Source organism: Erithacus rubecula, assembly GCF_903797595.1.
Source record: "Erithacus rubecula genome assembly, chromosome: 14".
NCBI classification, from domain to species: Eukaryota; Metazoa; Chordata; class Aves; order Passeriformes; family Muscicapidae; genus Erithacus; species Erithacus rubecula.
Window position 1 is genome coordinate 7022468 of NC_136666.1, and position 19150 is coordinate 7041617.

Below are 19150 nucleotides of genomic sequence, written 5' to 3' on the forward strand. Positions count from 1 at the left end.
ATTAGGAAGGAGATGAAAGCAACCAGAGGATGCTTTTGTACAGCTGCTGCTGCTGCCAGCAGATGTGCTCTCCCAAGCCTGTATGTGTTTTAAGCATAGGCTTGAATACTTTGGGGTGTGAGGGGTTTTGGTGCGGAAGGGATGTTTGGAGGAAGCTTAAACAATGTTTTAAGTTTAAGCCAAATGCAAGAATTTGCACCCAAATCAGAGTAATTTGTATTCATGCTGTCCTCCACCTTCTTACCAGAGACTCTGCTAACCAGAACTGCTGCACTTGCTGTACTTTGAGTTCAGTTTTCCAATTTCTAAATGTATAAAGTCAAGACTCAAACTGAGACTAACCACAGGACTTTACCACCTGAGGAAAAGGTCTGTTATGAACCTGCTAAGCTTTGCTGTGGTATTCAGTTCTTTACTTCAAAATTAAAAATCACTTCTGAGGTTTTCTTCATAAAAATTAATTCATGGTAACAATGGGAATACATCCATGTGTGCATATACATATGTATATTTAAACCCACTTTCTAAATAATTTGTAGAAAGATAAAAACAAGCATTAGGAGCTTCTACCCAAGTAACTTTCTGTTCATGTGTGTTCCTAAAAGATCCTGTTGCATCCCACTGAGAACCAGCTCTGAGTCAAAACTTGGGAAGCTCCAAGTTCAGGAAAATGGTTCTAATAAAACTGTCCAGATTGTGTCCTGCCAGGAGTTATATCACCCACCAAAGATGCAAGCATGTCTGGGGTAGGGAGCAGCTGAGTATAAATATAATATAGAGGGAAGTGGTGAGTCTTTTCTGCACCTGAACTGCTGATTGTATTTTAGGAAGATCCTGTTTGGAAGCTGTTCAGTCCCATGCTTGTTTGCCATGCTTTAAAGCATGTCTGGTTGTTACCTCTCTTTTCCATCTCGGGTTGGAGGAAGGTGTGGGGATGGGCAGGGCTCAGCTCAGGGTCTGTTTCCACAGTTCAGTCCTTTCCTCTCTACAGTCTTTGTGTATGTCTTGGGGCAAGTCAGTTAAACTCGATTTCCCATCTTTAAACTCACAGTATTATTGCAAGTGCAAACACTGCTGGGCCAGGGAGGAACAGAAAGGAGCCAAGCCACCAGAGCAGCATCAAACACCCTCATGATAATGGGCTGTAAGGAGTGTCCCTCATTCCCTGATACCCAACCCAAGCCAGCTTGAGGTGGTCTTAGTGAAGTTGTAACATACTCAGGCTTTGGGAAGGGAATGCTCTGGGTATAGATTTCAGGCAGAAGCTGTCCTGCAGCAAGCAGGGCAGTCAGAGACCCCTTCAAAAACCACTTTGGTGGCTTGCCCAGCTCCAACAACAATCACTCTTCCCTCCTTAGTGCCATCAGGACCAAATCAAAGCTACATGAATCTCTGTCTATCTGTCCTTTCCCTTATTGCACCAGAGGCTCAGAGAGCCTGGCTCTGCCTTACCAGTCTCATTGTATTAGCTTGATAAACCATCCGTTTACCTATAATTCAACAGACTGTAAAAATCCTTGTGGCTATTGCACAATAAGGAAAATAAATAATAATACGCCCTAACAAGCATCAGTCGAAATAACCAGGATTTGATGGACCCGGCGATAAACAGCAGATTTACTTTCCTGGGAATGCAGACAAACTAATCAGATTTAGTTGGCAGCTCTGCAAACACAACTGATGGGAGGCTCAGCACAATCCCCTCCGTCCCTGTGAGCGCAGAGGGCAGGAAAGGAGTGGGCATTAAAAAGATATGGTATAGTCATGTCCCCGTGCTGGATGCAATGCCCTGGCACGCTGACAGCTGGCTGGCAGCTTTCCATCCCTGGGAAGGGGGATGCTGGTCCACACAGCCCAGACAGCAGTTTAACCCCAGGGTCAGAGGCCAGTCAGGCGTTATCTACCGACCGGGCGCATTTCCTCCGCATCTGTGGCTTCAGTATTCCCGAAAAAGACACTGGCAGGAGGATGAAAGCTAATGGGAGCTCCTCTGGTATTCAGAAATTTAAAGGCCTACATTCATTTTTAATGACCTTGGAAACGCGCTTTAAAATAAATAAATAAATGCCGAAAAACAAACAAACAAATAGTCAAAAAGCAATTTATGTTTTGTGAGAGGAAGAAAATTACTCCCAGCCTGCCTTCCCTACCTGTTTTTTCAGGACTTCTATCTGTTGGGCAAGAGGAGAATTGCTGTGTGCTTTGTTAACTAAAACGTAATTTTCAGGATAACATTCTGGCTATGAGATGAATTGTACAGTTGTGCCTTGCAAGTACACTGTTAGGCTTTTATTGAACAGGATGAAAATAATTCCTACCTTACTAAGGTAAAAACCATCATTATCTCCCCCTGTTCTCCTGCACAGGTAGATTTTGACAGACCCTTGTCAGTCTACATGAGGCATAGGGCCAGTTTTTGAGCTAAGCACTTCTTTGGTGCATTTCTGTGATGTTTTAAAGCCACTCTTGCTTTCCAGCTGTCTTGCAGGTGTCAGTGCTGTATAAACTGGAGCAGCCCCTAAACCTGATCACATTTATGGTGCCCACAAAAGCTGCTCCAACACCTCACTGCCAGGCAGGCAGACGGGGTCCCTGATTGTGTCCCATCTGCCAGACACCAGGATGGAGAGGGCAGAGATGTCCTCAGAGCCCTCCTGCTCTGCCAGTGACATTCTGCTGGTGGTGTCTCAGGTACCAGCCCTCCCACCAGGGTGGCAGCTTTGTGCAAGCAATGGCCACCAAGGAGCTGCTGATGCTGCCACAGACCACAGGGCCAAGGTGGGTCAAGAGAGATAAAATAAAGCCCTTTGCCATTACCCAGGTGGAGCTGAGCTCCTTTTATTGATTGTGCTACAGCATTAGTTCTAAGGAATGCAGCTGTGGATGGAGCCAAGATGACTGTCTCCAGTAGACAATGCTCCAATCATTTTAGGTGTATTGCAATTTATTATTTTTTCTTTTGTTGTCTTTTATGATGATGAAATCCCAACACTACCTGATGGGCACTATTAATGGACCAAATAGCTCTTCCCATGTGCTCAATTGATTACTATACAGACATCACCACAAAAATAGTGACCAGGAGACAAGTCAGAAGGAGCTTTTTGCCAATTCTTATGAGTCACTTATATTTACTGTCTCCTTCCCAGCCATATCACAAAACCATCTCCACAATTAATATCTCTACAGGCATCCTCTGTGGAGTGGCAGCCAACACCAACACAGCCTCTGCATTTTAAAGGTGACAGAGATGGATGAGGTCATTTTCCCATCCCTCATGTCATTTCCCTCCCCATCTACAAGGGTGCACCTTAGGAGAATATCCTAATGCAGGGTTTGTCTAGACTAGCCTTTAATTGACTCTAGCAACAGGACTTCCTCCATTTCTCCAGGGAGATCATTCCACCACCCAACAGACCTCACTGCCAGGAAATGCTTCCTGATATCCACCCTACCAACTCCTTCCTCAGTGTTACCCCTGGAGCTGTGCTCAGATAATGTTACCTACAACCAAAGCTGTAGATCCCACCCATCTCACCAGTATATTCACACAAGGACCAGGCTTCCAACAGGTTTGATAACTTCCTGCTTTTTTCGTATCAAAGCCTTAGATCAACATAATTATTTTAGCTTTCTCCCTTGGCTGCACATTAATTTGACTAGTTTATGGAAAGGGGTCTTAAAAGCAGTGGCAGAGGAAATACCTCCTCTCAGACAGCCATTATAAAGAGTCAAATGTTTTTAATTTACTACAGGGACAAAAAGGTGCTTATGTGTATTCTTCAACAAATTCCAAATTCAGAATGCAGAAGAATGACTTTTCCAAATGATTGTTTAAAAAGAAATCAGTTTAGATTAATTTACTGCCAGAGCAATCACATAAATAGTGAACAATACATTAATAAGGTAGTAATAGATATATTAATAATGAGTAAATCAATTGTTATGGGCTGTTCAATACTTTGCTTATTAGCTAGGTTTATATTCATCTACACTACTAGAACTGATGAGCTTTAAATAATCTATAACATGTTATTCATGACTTGGGTATTCTTCTCTATTAATAATTTACTAACAGTATATAAACTATTCATAATTGCATTCTTCATCTCAAAATATGATCTTTGATCTAAAAGTGAATTATAACTTAGGACAGTCTCCACTGGTCTGACCTGATCACACACAGGGGAACCACCCTGGAGATGCTGAGGCACCACCTGAGCAATTCCCACAGTCCCCACAACTTGCTCCAACTCATGTTGTGGCTCTCAGGAAACCTGATAGGCAGCACAAAATTTCATTTGTACTTTTTCACAACTTAGTAGCAAAAGATGCTTAGAGCATGGTTAACACTCTCATTAGATTTGCAAATCCCTTTTCATCTGCTGATTTGGAAACACATGAGGAAGAAAGGCTAAGAGGGGACACCTAGACTACCATGCAGGTATTATTACTGTTATTATTATCACCATGGTTATGGGATTTGTATTCATCTTACCAGTTCTGTCAAGACCCAGAAACAAGCCATGCTCTTCTTGGAGCACAAGTTGTGCAGAAAATGGTTGAAGAGATGCCAAGAAGAAAGAGTTTCAAGATTTCAAGCAGCAAACCAAGGCCAACAACCAAAGCTCTGGCTTCCTCAAACTGGAATTTTCATATCTGTACTCTCCCAAAGATTCACCTGGAAAAAGAGATGCCAAAACCTTGGGAAAAAAAGTAATTCAATAAGTTCCACAAAGGAAGGAAAGGATCTGTCTTATTGGTCATTCAAGGAATGGCTAGACTGTGTTAGGAGAGGTGGTTTTGATATAAAGTTATAAATGCTCAAAACTTTGATAAAAACTTGTGGAAATATTTCATCTAGTTCTGATATTTAAGAACAGACACCTTACTTGGACAAGTGCAGAGTAGGGCATAAATACATGACAGGAACGTGCTGGCTCCCTCATGAAGAGTTTAAGGGACTTTGTCTTATTTAAACACCTAAAGATTGAAAAGAAGTTATAATGACCCTTCTTAAATGCATTCAGTATTCAGGATTATGAGACAAGGGGAACAGTAAAGAAAGATTATGTAATTTGAAGGACACCATTTGATCAGTTAATTATAGATCAACCAAGAATAATCTCACCATGAAAATAAAACAAGTATTTATTATTTGAGTATTAAAACTCTGTTATCATTTTCTAAAATTAAACAGAAGGGAATCTGAACTGAAATTTGATAAGCCTTTGAAAGGGGCTGTACTGCCAAGGAGACATGAATCCTGCATGTCAGTATAACCCTAAAGGGCTGAAAGGAGACTGGATTCCTCTTTATTTGCATTGTATTTATCTTATGGATCAGGTTTCTGTGGTTACTTCTGGACAGCAAAAAGGATTTATCCCCTCCTCACTCTTTTTGTCTTCTGACAGGCCTATGGGGTTTGTCTGGGTCCAGTTTGTGCCTTTCTTTGAGCACAAATTGCTGATCAGCCATCATAATGAACAGGATGTAGAAAGATGCAGTGATATACTTACAGATCCACATGTCCCCAGCTTCGATGGAGGCTGGAACTGATGGATGAACTCTTGAGAGAGGAATAAAGTTTGCTGAATATACCTAGATGACATAAACATGCTTTATTTCTTTAGATAACTCAATAGTACAATATATGAGTGATGGGGCAAAATAGAAAATGGAAAGAAAATTCTTCTGGGTATTTGTAGTATCTAGATTTGATTTTGAACTCAATCCCCGCGTGCTTGCTAGATGGTCTGTCTTAGTTTGTGTCTGAATGACCTTTGAAGGTTTGAATATCCTGGACCCTGCAGAATCAGGTTTGGAGCTGCAGTCGTCCCTCTCTGGAGGAAAAATAATTTCAGAAAGAGCTAGAACAGAAGAAAGATTTGTTATGGCTTGTAGATTGGGTGATTTATCCAGTTTGGAAACAGCGACAAAAGCGCTATATCCTGTTTCCCCAGAATAAGTCTGGATGATGGAGAAAATTAGCCAACTTTTTTCAATTCTTTTTTCCCCCTTAATTATTATTATTGCCAGCTCAGCCCTCTGATTCGACTACACTTAGGAGATTAATTTTTTTTTTTCCTTTTTACCCTGCAAAGTACCTTCTAACAATACTTATTAATTTTGCCGGAGGAGTGGCCCCAGTGACTGGAGTATTCTCCTGTTCTGTCCTCCCACACACAACTCAATCTTCCCCTGTGCTCGTGGAGGAACAGCAGCCTCCTCTTTCATGCGTCTGTGCTAAAAGTGGAAAGAGGATTTGACTTAAAGGCACACTGACAACTGGTTTAAAATCTTGAGTTAATTTGGTGTCAAAGTAATTTTTTTTAATAAAATTTGTGGGTTTCGTTAGAGTGATGAGAGAGAGTGGGAGATCTGTTAAATTAAAAGATAATTAATTATTCTCAGCCATTACTGAAAATACAAACACAACCTGGTTGCATTAGAGCAAATGAAATTGATTTTAAACAAATCTGAACCTGACCATTCACCTGCTCTGCAGCACCGACAGCCTCCCTTCTCCAGGCGGGCTGGCTTCTCCAAACTTCACTTCTTGTTTGATAGAATTAAGTATTAGTCTGGCCACTTTCAGAGAAAGCTGAGCGATAACCCTGTTTGCTCAGACTGTCTCAGCTGATTAAGTCTTCTTTCCAAACTAATTGGGAAGACATAGGAGGGTGACAAGCTTTTGTCTTGCAGAGATCTTCATGTTCAAAGTCTGTAAATTCTCATCTCTTACCACTCCTATTTCTCCATTTTAGCAGACACAAATCTAAACAACAAACCTGAAATGTAGGAACTGAACAGAGAGATCTTTTCTCTTCCCCAAAGCCTTTCTAAATATTTCTGGCGTGTTTTCCTTAATCTGCCACTTGATGTTATTCCTCTCCTGCTAAAAGATATTAGGATACAGGTTTTGTTGTTGTTTGTTTTTCATAAAAAACATACTATTAGTTCAATTTGCACAGAAAACCAGCACAGCAGTAAAGGCAGAGTAGGGGGTTGCTAAATCCTGATGAGAGCTGAGGCATATTAACCAGGTATGAATATGCTGCTCTATTCTCTGTCTTTGAAATCATTGCTAACAGGCTTCAAACCTGCTCTCTCACGGCCCATAACACAGACAGAGAGATGCAGAGGAATGTAATTAACTCCACATTGGCTCTTTCTTGCCTCCATAGCTGCATAAGGAAGGATGGAGTGAGACAGTTATTCCACTAAAAACAAAAAGAGATGGTGAATTGAAACCTTTCCTGGCAGTGTTTCCAGTCCCTTCAGACCACCCAGGGACACAAGCCCTGCTCAGGAGGTGCTGAGGTGGCCAAGGCAGCAGTGGGGAACTGGAGGGGCATGAGCCAGCAGCAGGACAAACCCCTGGCTTGTGACCCTACCAGCACATTATCCATCTCTCCTCAGCCTCCTCCTGAATAATGAGAGAGAGGTCAAGAGATGTTATCCAAGCCATGGAAAGAGCAGTCAGAAGAATCTAGAGGAACCCTGAGGATGGCTTAGTTTGAGCTCATGGCACTCTGCTGGCATAGCAACAAATTCAGTGGCCACTGCATCAAAAGAGCTCCAGAACATCTTGGAACCTTCATCAAGGCCAGGCTTGCCCCTGACAGAAGTGAGAGCTATGCTCCCCACCTGTGCCACTACTCACAAGCAGATACAATCACTCCTGGTAGGGCATTTCACAAAACATTATATTTTGGGCACCAGCACCTTATTAAATATTAACCAGTGAGATCTGCTGGCTGCCTCTCTGGAATTACCATCTCTGACACTGGTGATCCTAGCGTGGCAGCAGAATTCTGCAGCCAAGCCCTGCCTCTCAGCACGCAGCTTGCAGATGTGGATTTTAATTAAAAATATTTAATTTTCAGCTCTGAGTTCCATTTGCTCTACCTGGCATTACAGTTTGTGGTGCTCATCACACAGACTGCTGCAGTGTTGCAGTGTGGAAAGCTCAAGCCTATGGCAGCTCCACCAAATGGCCCTGCTGAGCCCTATATTGTGTTCAGCCATAACAACCAAAATAGAGCTGAAAAAAATGAAAATCATTTGTGGCTCAGAACCTTCCTTATACTGGAGCAATTCCCTCAGAGATCAGCAATATGGAAAGAGCACCTTTCTAGTCCCACCAAGACACATCCCTGTGGAACCTCTTTATTGTTTTTCATCTGCAGGCGGCTGAAAACTCAAGGCATTTCTCGCTTCTAGGGGGAAAAAAGATAAATTTAAATTGGCACCTCAGGCTTGTATCACATTCACAACTATCTCCAAAGCCCACCTCATCCTGTGGCCATTTTTCCTTGAGATGATATGAGATGCTGCATCCCCAGAGCTCCTGCAGCTCCCCAGGATGGACCCCACATGGTCCACTGGGACCTCACATAGTTCCTTCATTGTCCTATTTTCCTTGTAAAAAAAAGTTAAGACAGTTGTTCAGTGAAAAGTTGCTGTTTTGCTTTTTATTACTCATCACCTGATTTACCTATTTTCAAGTTATTTAGTGAGTAGTTTTAACTATGGATATTTTTTTGCTAGTAATTTTCTACATCTACAGACATGCACTCAATGAATCCTTAATTGAAGGTTGTGGAGCACAATTTTGTGCAGGTCCTACACATAAAAAAGGTCCTTTGTCCTCTGATTGCCCACTGCAAATAACATCCAGAGCATCCTTCCACAGATAAACACTTCTCCAGAATTCAGCATTTTGAATGTTCTACATTATGGTTGATAAATAACTGGAAATCTTTTTGAGCTTACTGTTTAGGCCCCAGGTTTTTGGGGAATGTAGAAGAAGTAAGTATGTGCAAAAATCAGGCAGAAAGAAAGCAAGCAACTCAAGGGCAAATAGGCTTTTCTGTATTAAATACCCAAATATTAATAGATTAGATTTAGAGATATTTCTAATTATATGAATTTGATTGTGAATTTTGATTATGGAAAATATTTCAAAATATTATTGCACATTTTATGTCCCATTTTACCTTATAAGAGAAATAAAGAGTCCTACACTCTCCAAAAAACTCCTGTTACAGGGTGATTACAAGTCAGTGACTGCAGTGCCAGTGAGAGCTCATCCCCAGAGAAGATTTTTTGTGGACTGTTTGTGGAAGGACAGTACATGGTTGCATGGCACCTGATGCAAGGGAGTCATGACATCTGACCCTTACTGCAAAGGGAAAAATAAACATCAACAAGACAGATTGAAGAGCACATCAGAAACAGTAAAAATAAAGTTAAAAATAATCACTGATAACATTTAGCCCGGAGTGCTTTTCGCTTTGTTATTCTATATTGACAATCCCACCTACAAACGGGGCTCTAAGACTTTTTGACTTGCAGACAGCCCTGTTTGCTCTGCAGACCCCAGTGTATCCATTGTCACCCATGGGAGGGCCCCAGGGTCCTTGCTGTGCTGCATCTTTGGGGACGGATCAAGTGGCTCCCAGACGAGAACAGAAGCAGACATTTCCCAACCAAATACCTCTCAGGTCACTGAGCAATGCTCTGGTGGCTCTGCCTCGCCAGCACATGCCCAGGCTGAGGCACGACAATGAGCTTTGCCTGGGGAGCCTTCCTGCCTCCTCCAGGCTCTCTGAGCTGCTGGCAGCAGGGACGTGTGCCCCTGCTTTGGCCAGAGCCAGCACGGCCAGAGAACTGGCAGGAAACCTGACAGAGATCCCATCAGCACACACTGAGGGTTTGACCCGCTGCTGAGGAGTTAGAGAAGGTGCAGCTGGCTGAGGGACAGCAAAGCAGGAGCAGAAAAGCTCCCCTAATTGCCACACTCCACAGTCACTGCTGATGAGCACTACCAGCCATGGCAGAGCATGAACACAAGGCTGAAGGAGTTTAGACTGGGCTTGGGGTGAATTGAACCAGCCTGTTGCTGCTCTGAAGTCCCAGACACCAGAGCCCCCTGTGCCAAATGTTGTAAAGCCAAAACAAAGCCCAGTCCCTGATTACAACAACTTACAGCCTTGGGACATGCAATTATTCATTCAGATGAAGCTTTATGTCAAGAGCTACTGCTTTACAAGACAATTGGGTATTGCTGCAGATGACTGCCACAGCAAGGACATTTAGGAAATCTCTCAAAATCACCCTGCCACAGGATCCAGAGCACAGCTGCTTCATCACTCTGTTCCAGGCTGTCATGTCGAAGGATAGAAAAATAATGTCAGGTAGTTGTTTCTACTCCATGGAAATGAGCTGTGTTACCTCTACAGGGGACAAATCTCTTCTATAGCTAAACCAGCCAGGTTCTGCAGGACACCAAACTCTCATCCCCCACCATCTCATGGGACAGACTGGGCACAGAAATTATGCCATGTCCCATGCTCCATACTACAGGATCCCATGACAATCCCCCTCTGACAACCACTGCTGGGTTTTATTTCCTTGTGTCTTGAGTCCACCAACAGTGATGGATTGGGTGGGCAAAGCTTGTCAAAGGACACTTTGGATGTCAGACAGCTTTCCTATCCCTTCTAAGTAGCTCCAGAACATGAGCAAAGATGAACTGCCCAAGTCTCTCTACATGAAAGTCTCCAGGATGATTTCCAAAGATCCTTGAAGCAGTCAAAGAGAAGTATACTAAGTGTCAGATGTAGAAAAACATGTCAGAGCAAGAACATTCTCCTTCACCTCTTGCCTGCCTCATCACAGCCAATGGTTTCAACATCTCTCCTTCCTCACCACCCATGTCATGAAGAGCAGACCATGTGCCCAGCAAAAGGCAGCTCCTGTCCAAATCCAAGCAGTTTCTCCTTCCCCAGAAGTCAGAAGTGGCATGAGTTTATGGTAATGATGTTCTGCATGAACTTCTTCTCCAAACAAGGACCAGCTTGTCATCAGACAGAAATGGAAAAGGGTCAACCTTTCCTACCCTTTCTGCACATAACAATTCCTCCTTTCAGGGGAGAATGGTCTGAAAGCTCCAGTTATTGAAGCCTGTTTTCCACAGAGTGACACCTCCAGACTCAGACTCCTCATCTCCCTTTTTTAGGCTATGAACAAGTCCTTGGTATTTGGGCCAGGCCACTTCTCCAATGCAGCTTCTGTCTTTAGAAAAATAAAAGGAAAAAAAAAAAAAGATTAAAAAAAGGAAAATCTGTGCTTTTTGGGGGGAAGTTCTGCAAATATTGTATGCCTCCTCTTTCTTTTTCTATTTTTTATATTTTTTCCCCCTTCTTACATTCACACAAGCAAAACAACAAGAGGGTCTTCTGATGAATGTGGCAGATCGCCATGGTTACGGTTCAGAGATGCAGCAAAAAGCAATTATGGTGGGACAGAGTAGAGAAAAAAAAGAAACAAAAAAAAAAAAAAAAAAAAGAAGAGAGAAATGCACCTCTTTGTCAGAATTTCAGAACAGCTGTAATAACACTTCTGCACCCCAACCACTGCAAAGTAACTGAAATATTGTGGCATACTAAATGCCAACGCATTAAATACCAGGATTTCAATGTCACATTATTTAAAAAGACAGGAAGCATTAATTTCCAGCTGCACTTTCAGCTTGTTAAATCATCTAGGGGGAATAGGGAAAAAGGAGCAAGTCCATGGCACAGGGCCTCACATTTTGAGGTGTGAAATAAAACACTGTTCAGCAAGGCAGTGGAATGCACTTGTAACAGATTTAATCTGACAGCAGCTGCGGTTTCCTATTTAAGCTTTGTGTGATTTATTTTTCCCTCTTGGTGTTGGAGCTCCTGGAAGAGACAGGGATGCTCTCCTGCCCTTTCCCAGCCAGGGGATCTCAGATCTCTTCACCCCCATGCAGCCAGGGCTGTGATGGGCAGGGGAGGTGAGCTCTCTCTGTCCTCACAGAGTGGCTGAGACTTACTCAGGTCTGACCTACCAAGGGTCACAGGTGATTTGTCCTGGTTTGGAAATGACAGGAAGAAGAAGGAAATTCTCCTTTTACATTGTTTTAATATTACATTGGAAATAAAAGCTGCATGTCACAGGTTGGGATTATCTGTCCCCAAACATTTTTTTTTTCTGCAGCTATTAAAAGAGTAAGATTCACCTCTGCTCTCTCACACTTGTATTTAATCTTGATGGTTTCCATCATTGTTCTTACAGGTCTATTTTTGGTGATAACAGCAGCATAAAATATTTCCTTTCCTTTTCATACCTGTTGCATACTGCAGCCTCCAGCTGTGTTCTTGTCTTCCTAGCTAGGAATCACACCAGAGATAAGATAATGCTGGATTTCAGACCATGGAAAGAGGCATAAGGTGAGAAATGACTAAAATGGTTCTGTCTCTCATCCTGTTCACCAAGATGTTTTGCAAATTGTAGTGCCAGGGGTAGTGGGAATCATGAAAGGGATAAATGGTGCTGTGTTTGGTACATCTGAGAGCAACAAAAACAAAGGATGGACAGAGCAATACAAGGATGAATAGACAAAACAGCCCAAACAGGACAAAGACTAAATACTTCACAATTATTTACCTCTTTTCTGAATGTTTCTCTCCAGTTTTGTTCCCTGTCTCTTCACAGAAAAGAGCTCTCAGGTTAAACATCCCAATTCCAGCTTTCCTCCATCTGACCACAAGAGCAAGCTCCTCCATCCAGCCAACACTGACTCAATCAATGGACTGAGACAAAAAATAGGTTTCCCCATCATAGCAGAGGTTCACTAATCCTCTCTTCTTCATGCCCAGCAAAACTGAAGCTCCAGACTTGCTTCCTCACAAAAGAAATCTGAGAAAACCTGTGCATGAGAAGACGACACTAAATTTGAAGGAAAATGAAGTATTGCCAAGTCTTGTGGTTATATATCACAAGTCTATTGATATTTTGACTTTTTTTTTAATTGCTTTTTATAGCGCTGTCTTCTAAAATCAAAAATCATCATGAACCTCTTATGAGAACAGCAGAGAAATCATGAATAATAGAAAGAAGGGACTGCTAAAGGTTTAGCAGTGAGAAGGAGCCTAAAAAAACCCAGAACTTGAAATTCTCTTGCATTTTTAAAAGCAATTCATGATTTAGACAAACCTGTTGCAACTTCTCAACACTGGTATACATCATGGTAGGTAATGTACTTAGGAAGGACTGAGTACTGGGGTTTCACAAGAAATTTGTCATAGGAGAAAAACCCTGTGGAGTGAATCCAAGATCTAATATTGCAGGTCATGCTTTTACTGACTTCTGCAACAGGAGAGGTGTCAAGGGGCTAAACCAAACCCCAATATGAACGTTCCTCTAAATCCAACATTTGGATGCACAAGGAAGCTGAGGTGTCTCACAGAATTCCACTGCTAATGATTCCTCAAGGCTTTTGTTCTCTCAGCATTAGAAATGTAAATCTGAAAACAAACAGTAAAAATTATCTCCAGTTTAATTTTGTATTAAAAAAAATAAAATTAACAAACAGCTTCTGTTTCCTTAGGCAACTCAAGAAAATGTGGTGTTTAAACCCATTAAAGCATTTTCCTATACATAAAACTGAAAAGAAAAACAAAAAGCCGTTGGAAACTCTTTTCCAATTAAATTCAATTTTGGTCAAGGATCACTTCTATTGTTAAACTCTCAGAGGAATTATCAGCGACCCATACTCCAGGAAGGTGGGATTAACCTCTCCCTTGACAATTCACACCTTTGGAGGTTTGGTTTCCAGTTCATTTTCTCCTATCTCAGAGCAGTTCCAACTCAGAGCTGACCAGCCTAAGCATGGCTGGGACTTCAAGAGTGTGGTACATGAGCAGCAAACATCAGAGCCAAAGCCAGTGATGGGGTACCAAGCAGGAAGGGTGGCAAGGCAGGTGAAACAAGCTCAGCTTCTGTGTGAGACTCCAGGAGAAAGCAGAGACTGTTTGTGTCAAATGATGAGAAAAAAAAAAAAAGGCCTGGGAAAAACAAGAAAAAGGCTGGAAGTATAAACTGTTTTAGGAGTTTCAAAAATCCACTTCTCCTTTCAAGAGAGGTAAGAGACCAAAGCCTAGAAACCTGAAAAGTGAGTAATTTAGGAAGGAATTTAAGTTTTGGACATGATGATGCTTCTGCCCAGTCCCTGAACCAACCTTGGAGTGCTCCAAGAGGGAAGGATCATTGAGGTGAATGAGTGCCAAGCTGCAGCTGCAGACTCAGCCCTGCAAGGTGCTGAACTGCCCCAAACCAGCAGAATCTAAAGCACATGGAGCATTTCTGTTAAAGACCCTGTGCTCAAATGGGGAAATCCCTGGAGATGGAAAGCAGATCAGAACAACCAAAACCACCCCAACCCTCTGCAGCAGCGAGTGCCATTGCCAAGGCATCCTTTGTGCACTCGACATTTATATGAGAGAGAGATAAAAGAAGGAAATTTAAAACAAAGGTCTCATTGCAGATTGCTACTTTCTCATCGCTTTATTATTTGTTCTTTGCACATGTCAGATAACTGGACTTGCAAATAGCCTCAATTAGAAATGCAGATTACACTGGGCTAGAACACAGTGGACACTTTCACTCCAGCAATCCTGCTGGGAAAACACATGAGCAGTTTGCTAAGAAACAGACTGAAAGTCAAAGTTAGCTTCAATTTTAGGCTGTGTCCTGTTCATAATCCAGCAGCTGGAATAATTCTTCATTCTTAAAGAACTTAATGGAAGAATTGTGTTTCCAGTAGAAACACCCACTAAAAGAGATCTATAGCTCCTTGTAACAGTTTTGTGTGTTGAGGTAGAATCAGATGTGATCAATCCTGAAGTTGAGAGCTGCAACCAGAAAACCCCTGAAAACACGCTTCAATACCTGAAATCTTTTCTTCCTGCTCACAACTGAGATTAGTGTGTCAACCAAAAAGTGTTTCTTTTCCTCACGTCCCTTGGTTTACTTGCTTACTAACACTCCTCCTAAGAGTGGGACTTCTCCCACCAAGTACAATTGCACAAAAACGGGGCTACCACTTCCTGGAATAAATGGCCATTTAAAATCCTACTGGCCGTTTGATGTTTTGCAGGTAGTTTTTTTGAGATTGGCCCATTACTCCTTTTGATTTTAGCAATGCCTGAAATCCTCCATGTATTCATCAAGAGACATGACTGTTTTCCCAGCTGCTGCTTTGCCATCACTACCAAGTTCAGAAGCAAGCAAAAATGGACCAAAGTTAGGGACGAAAATGTTTCATGTCATCACACACACTTCATTATACAGGGCACTCACCAGCAACACGATAGCCCCTGGGCAAATATTTCTAGATGGGATGCAAGCACAGAAAGGGAATCTCAGCTGTGGAGCTGCTCCCTTCAGGTTAAATGGGACTGGCCTTATTTACTATAACTCCACTTCAATCCAAAATCTACCAATGACTCAACTACTCCTCTCTGCTAATGCAAAAATGAAGGGGTTAAACATTTCTTCTCTTCAAGTCAATGAAAAAAATCTTTTTGCCTATGGTGGGAGTGAAATGCTATTAAAGTTTTCTAATACTGCTTCTAAGAAAAGGTTTGGGTGGGAAGGATAATTGTTGAGAATTTTTTTCTATGATATCTTACATTGACTTACTGTCAGAACTATTGCAGTGTTACAAAATATTTTTCCAAAGTCTTGCAATAAAACGTAGCTGGAGATGTAAATAAAACATACAACTAAGTTTGTGACTTTTCAATTTAGAAGGTCTCAGCATTGCAGGGAAATGTATAAATTTGTATCACAGTACTTATTATCAGGTTATGAACTGATTTTATTCCTAGAAGTATCTCAAATGTATATACTCCACTAAATTTCACCAGGTATCAGGTCTAGGTGGGGTTTTTAAACAATGTTTTTCAGATATTTGGATTCACTTAAATTGCTTCAGCAGTGCTGATGTGTCTTGGGTGGTTTATAGGGTCAATTTTACAGGGAGAGAATTTTATGTGAAGTGAGAAATTTTAGACACTAGGAAAATATGAGCAGCCACAAGTTAACATCATTGTCAGAAACATGACTTCAAAAATGTACTCAAGAAACCAAAAATCTCCACAATTGGAAATTACATGAAATGCAAGTGGAACTGGCTATGAACAGCTGAAGAACTTTTTTACCTCAGAGTCCAGGACCATGACATTGCAGGCTGCTCATGAAAACCCACCAGGACAAGGTCTCCATGTGACATCATTTAGCATTTCAAATGTTCCTTTGACAAAGTTCTGAAAAATACTTCCCAAGCTTGATCAAGAGAATATGTAAAGGAAAAATTGAAATTATACTCTAAAAACTATTAATTTCTCTGGACTACACCAGCAAACCTTCACAGTTGTCTCTTTGGACAGGACCACAAGCTCTGCCCTGGCTGGTGCCCAGTAATTCTCTTTCTCCCTCTCTGGGGGCATCCAGACCCATTTCTTTTCCAGGAGCTCAGATCTCTGAAGTCTCCCTCTGCCACCATCCCCTGCTCCCAACACATCCCTGCAAATGAGCCCCAGCAAGCACCAAGAACACAACTCAGGCAGGCAGACAACACCACCTATGGAGAAACTCCCTAATTTCAGGGGAATGTTGAATTTCTCCCAGCAAGAGATGCAAAACTTTTCTCTCAGCTACCAGAAACATTAATTCTCTCATGCTAGAAAATCCTCCATTAGTTTCTGTAAATAAGAATTAGCCAAACTATCATATGTCTGTGTGTTAATAATTTCTTTAAAATTCACATGATTTTAGATATCTTCCTGTCTCTAACCTTATATTTACTTCTAATCTGTGATTTCAGTGTTTTAATATTTCACGAGGAAACCTGCAGTAAATCTGAGGTTTCAAACAAATATTATATTATATATTTGCATTAATGACTTCAGTAAAAGTTTATTTTCAGCAAGACAAAAAAACCAAACATTATTTTCCTTAGGTCTCCCATATGAAGCAGGAAACAAACTTAATTTACAATAATGAAACATTTCTCCTTCAGCATGGCTTTTTGTCACTTTTTCAAAACCCTAACACCTGATATAAGGCACCTGGCCATGGATTGCCAAGGCATCAAAGTTTTACTTCTAAAAATGAACATTAAACTTCAAAGCCACTTGATCAGGCAGCTTTCTCAAATTTCCAATTTAATCTAAAACACTGTGATTAAGGTGGCACACTTGCATAAATTTGGTCCCTAAATATTAGAACCATAGCAGGTATCCTGTTCTTTTTTCAGAAAGGTGACCTCACTTGGACAAATTTTCAAAGTTTACATTCAAGCTTGTAATTTAGATATTCATGGACTTTATCTAGTGGTTGCAGTAGGTGAAATAACCCTTAAAGGACAGTGCAAAACAGCAAAACAACCAAAACCCAAAGACACAAGTTTCAAACAACAGGCTCTGTTACGAAGCAGATATTTTTTATCACCATTTCACACAAGGCCAGATGTGAATGCATTAGGGATGTTGAGCAAAGGGCATTGGGTGACAACCATCCTCAACTATGTTGGCCATGAAAAACTTGACCAGGAAAAGGGACTGAATCTATTTTTGGCAGCCCTATGGGATTGTGTCTCCCTGCAGTTTTCTGTGTCCAGCCCTGACCTTCTCAGAGGTTTCCATCCATTTGGAAAGCACAGATAAAGCAATGCTCAGGGCTGTGATTTGCAGCACAGAACTTGGTGATGTCCCAGTTCACCAGGCTGCACTTTGGTGGCTGTGGTGGCTGGGGAGGGAACCACTGGAGCCTTCCAAAGATGATTCATCCTCAGCTCCAAAGGATATGAATTAATTTCTCTCTCAGCAGCATTGCTGGAGAGAAAGTTTTGCCCTGTGAAGTCAGTCATTGGATTTTCAGACAACAGGATCCCCACCTGGGAGGGCAGCTGCTCTCAGCACTGGTATTTTAACTCATGGAGGATGGAAAACATGCTAGCAGAGAGTTTGTTTTGGCCCCACAATACAGGGATGGCTGAGCTCTGCATCCAGCAGAAGACTGTTGTTCCAACAATGCAAAACGGAAGGGGGGAAGAGATGAACTCAGAGCAGACAGCACACCAAAGCCAAAACACACATTGCAGACATTTCTGCTGCGGTGGGACACACAGGTTAAGCCAAGTCAATGCTCTGCAAGTCTAAAAACTCACGCTCCAACAAGCCTCAGCCCTCGGTAGACCTGGGCAGAGCAAAGGTTTTTACTCCAGCAAAGAGACCATTTGAGGGGAAGTGTGAGATTTTTAACAAGTTGCTCCTAAAAAGATTCAATATCATATCTCCTCCTGTGCTGCATTCCCCTCTCACAGCCTACACCTCCCAGGAGGCTGAGCAGAGTTAAGTCATTTGGCTGTGAGACAAAGGAAGAGGAGGGTAAAGAGCAACTGAGGGAGCAGAAGATGAGAGATGTGAGAAGGCAATGGAGAGGAGGAGAGAGCTCCCAGGGAGCTGCTGAGGGCAAAGATGGCACAGAGATAACACAGGAGAAGCCACTGGCATGAGCAGGTTCTCCTTCCCCAGTCACACATCAGTCACAGCAGGAGGATGTGTGGAGCAAGTCCCTGTGGCAAACACAGGCACTCAGACCCACTCGTGGCAAAGCCACAGGAGCTTGTGGCAGCAAATGCAGCTGTGTGTAACCCTGATGGACTGCAGGGGCTGTAAATGGCCAGGGGCTGTGTCCAGCTGGCTCAGCTGCAGGCAGGGGGAGCTTGGTCAAAGCAGCCCCACCGAGCAGGTCAGCACCTCTGGGCACCTGCCTGCAGTGGGTCAGCACCTCTGAGCACCTGCCTGCAGTGGGTCAGCACATCTGGGCAGGTGCCTGGAGTGGGTTAGCACCTCTGAGCACCTGCCTGCCCCAGTCCCAGTGGCAGCACAGAGCCAGCAGTGCCCCTGGGCTCGGGTATCCCAACCTCTCCCCAGTTGAAGCTCCAGAGAGAGAATTAAAGCACAACAGTGGCTTTTTCCTTCTTCCTCTTCTAAACAAAGGGTATGAGTTGAGTCTTAGAAATATCAATTTCTTCACCCCAAACGCAGAGGATGGGACTGTGTGCTTTAGCACTGCACATACTCTGGATTTTATACCTCACTTCCTTCTTTGCCTTTGCTCCCTCTCTCTCTCCTTCCATCCTTTCCACTGCACAGGCTGAGATCTGCCCTCCTTCTCCCCAACCTCCTCAGAATCTTTACTTTGTCCTCCTCTTTCCAAACCTGATCCAACATCCCAGCATCAGCTGAGTTCAAGCTAAAGCACTCAA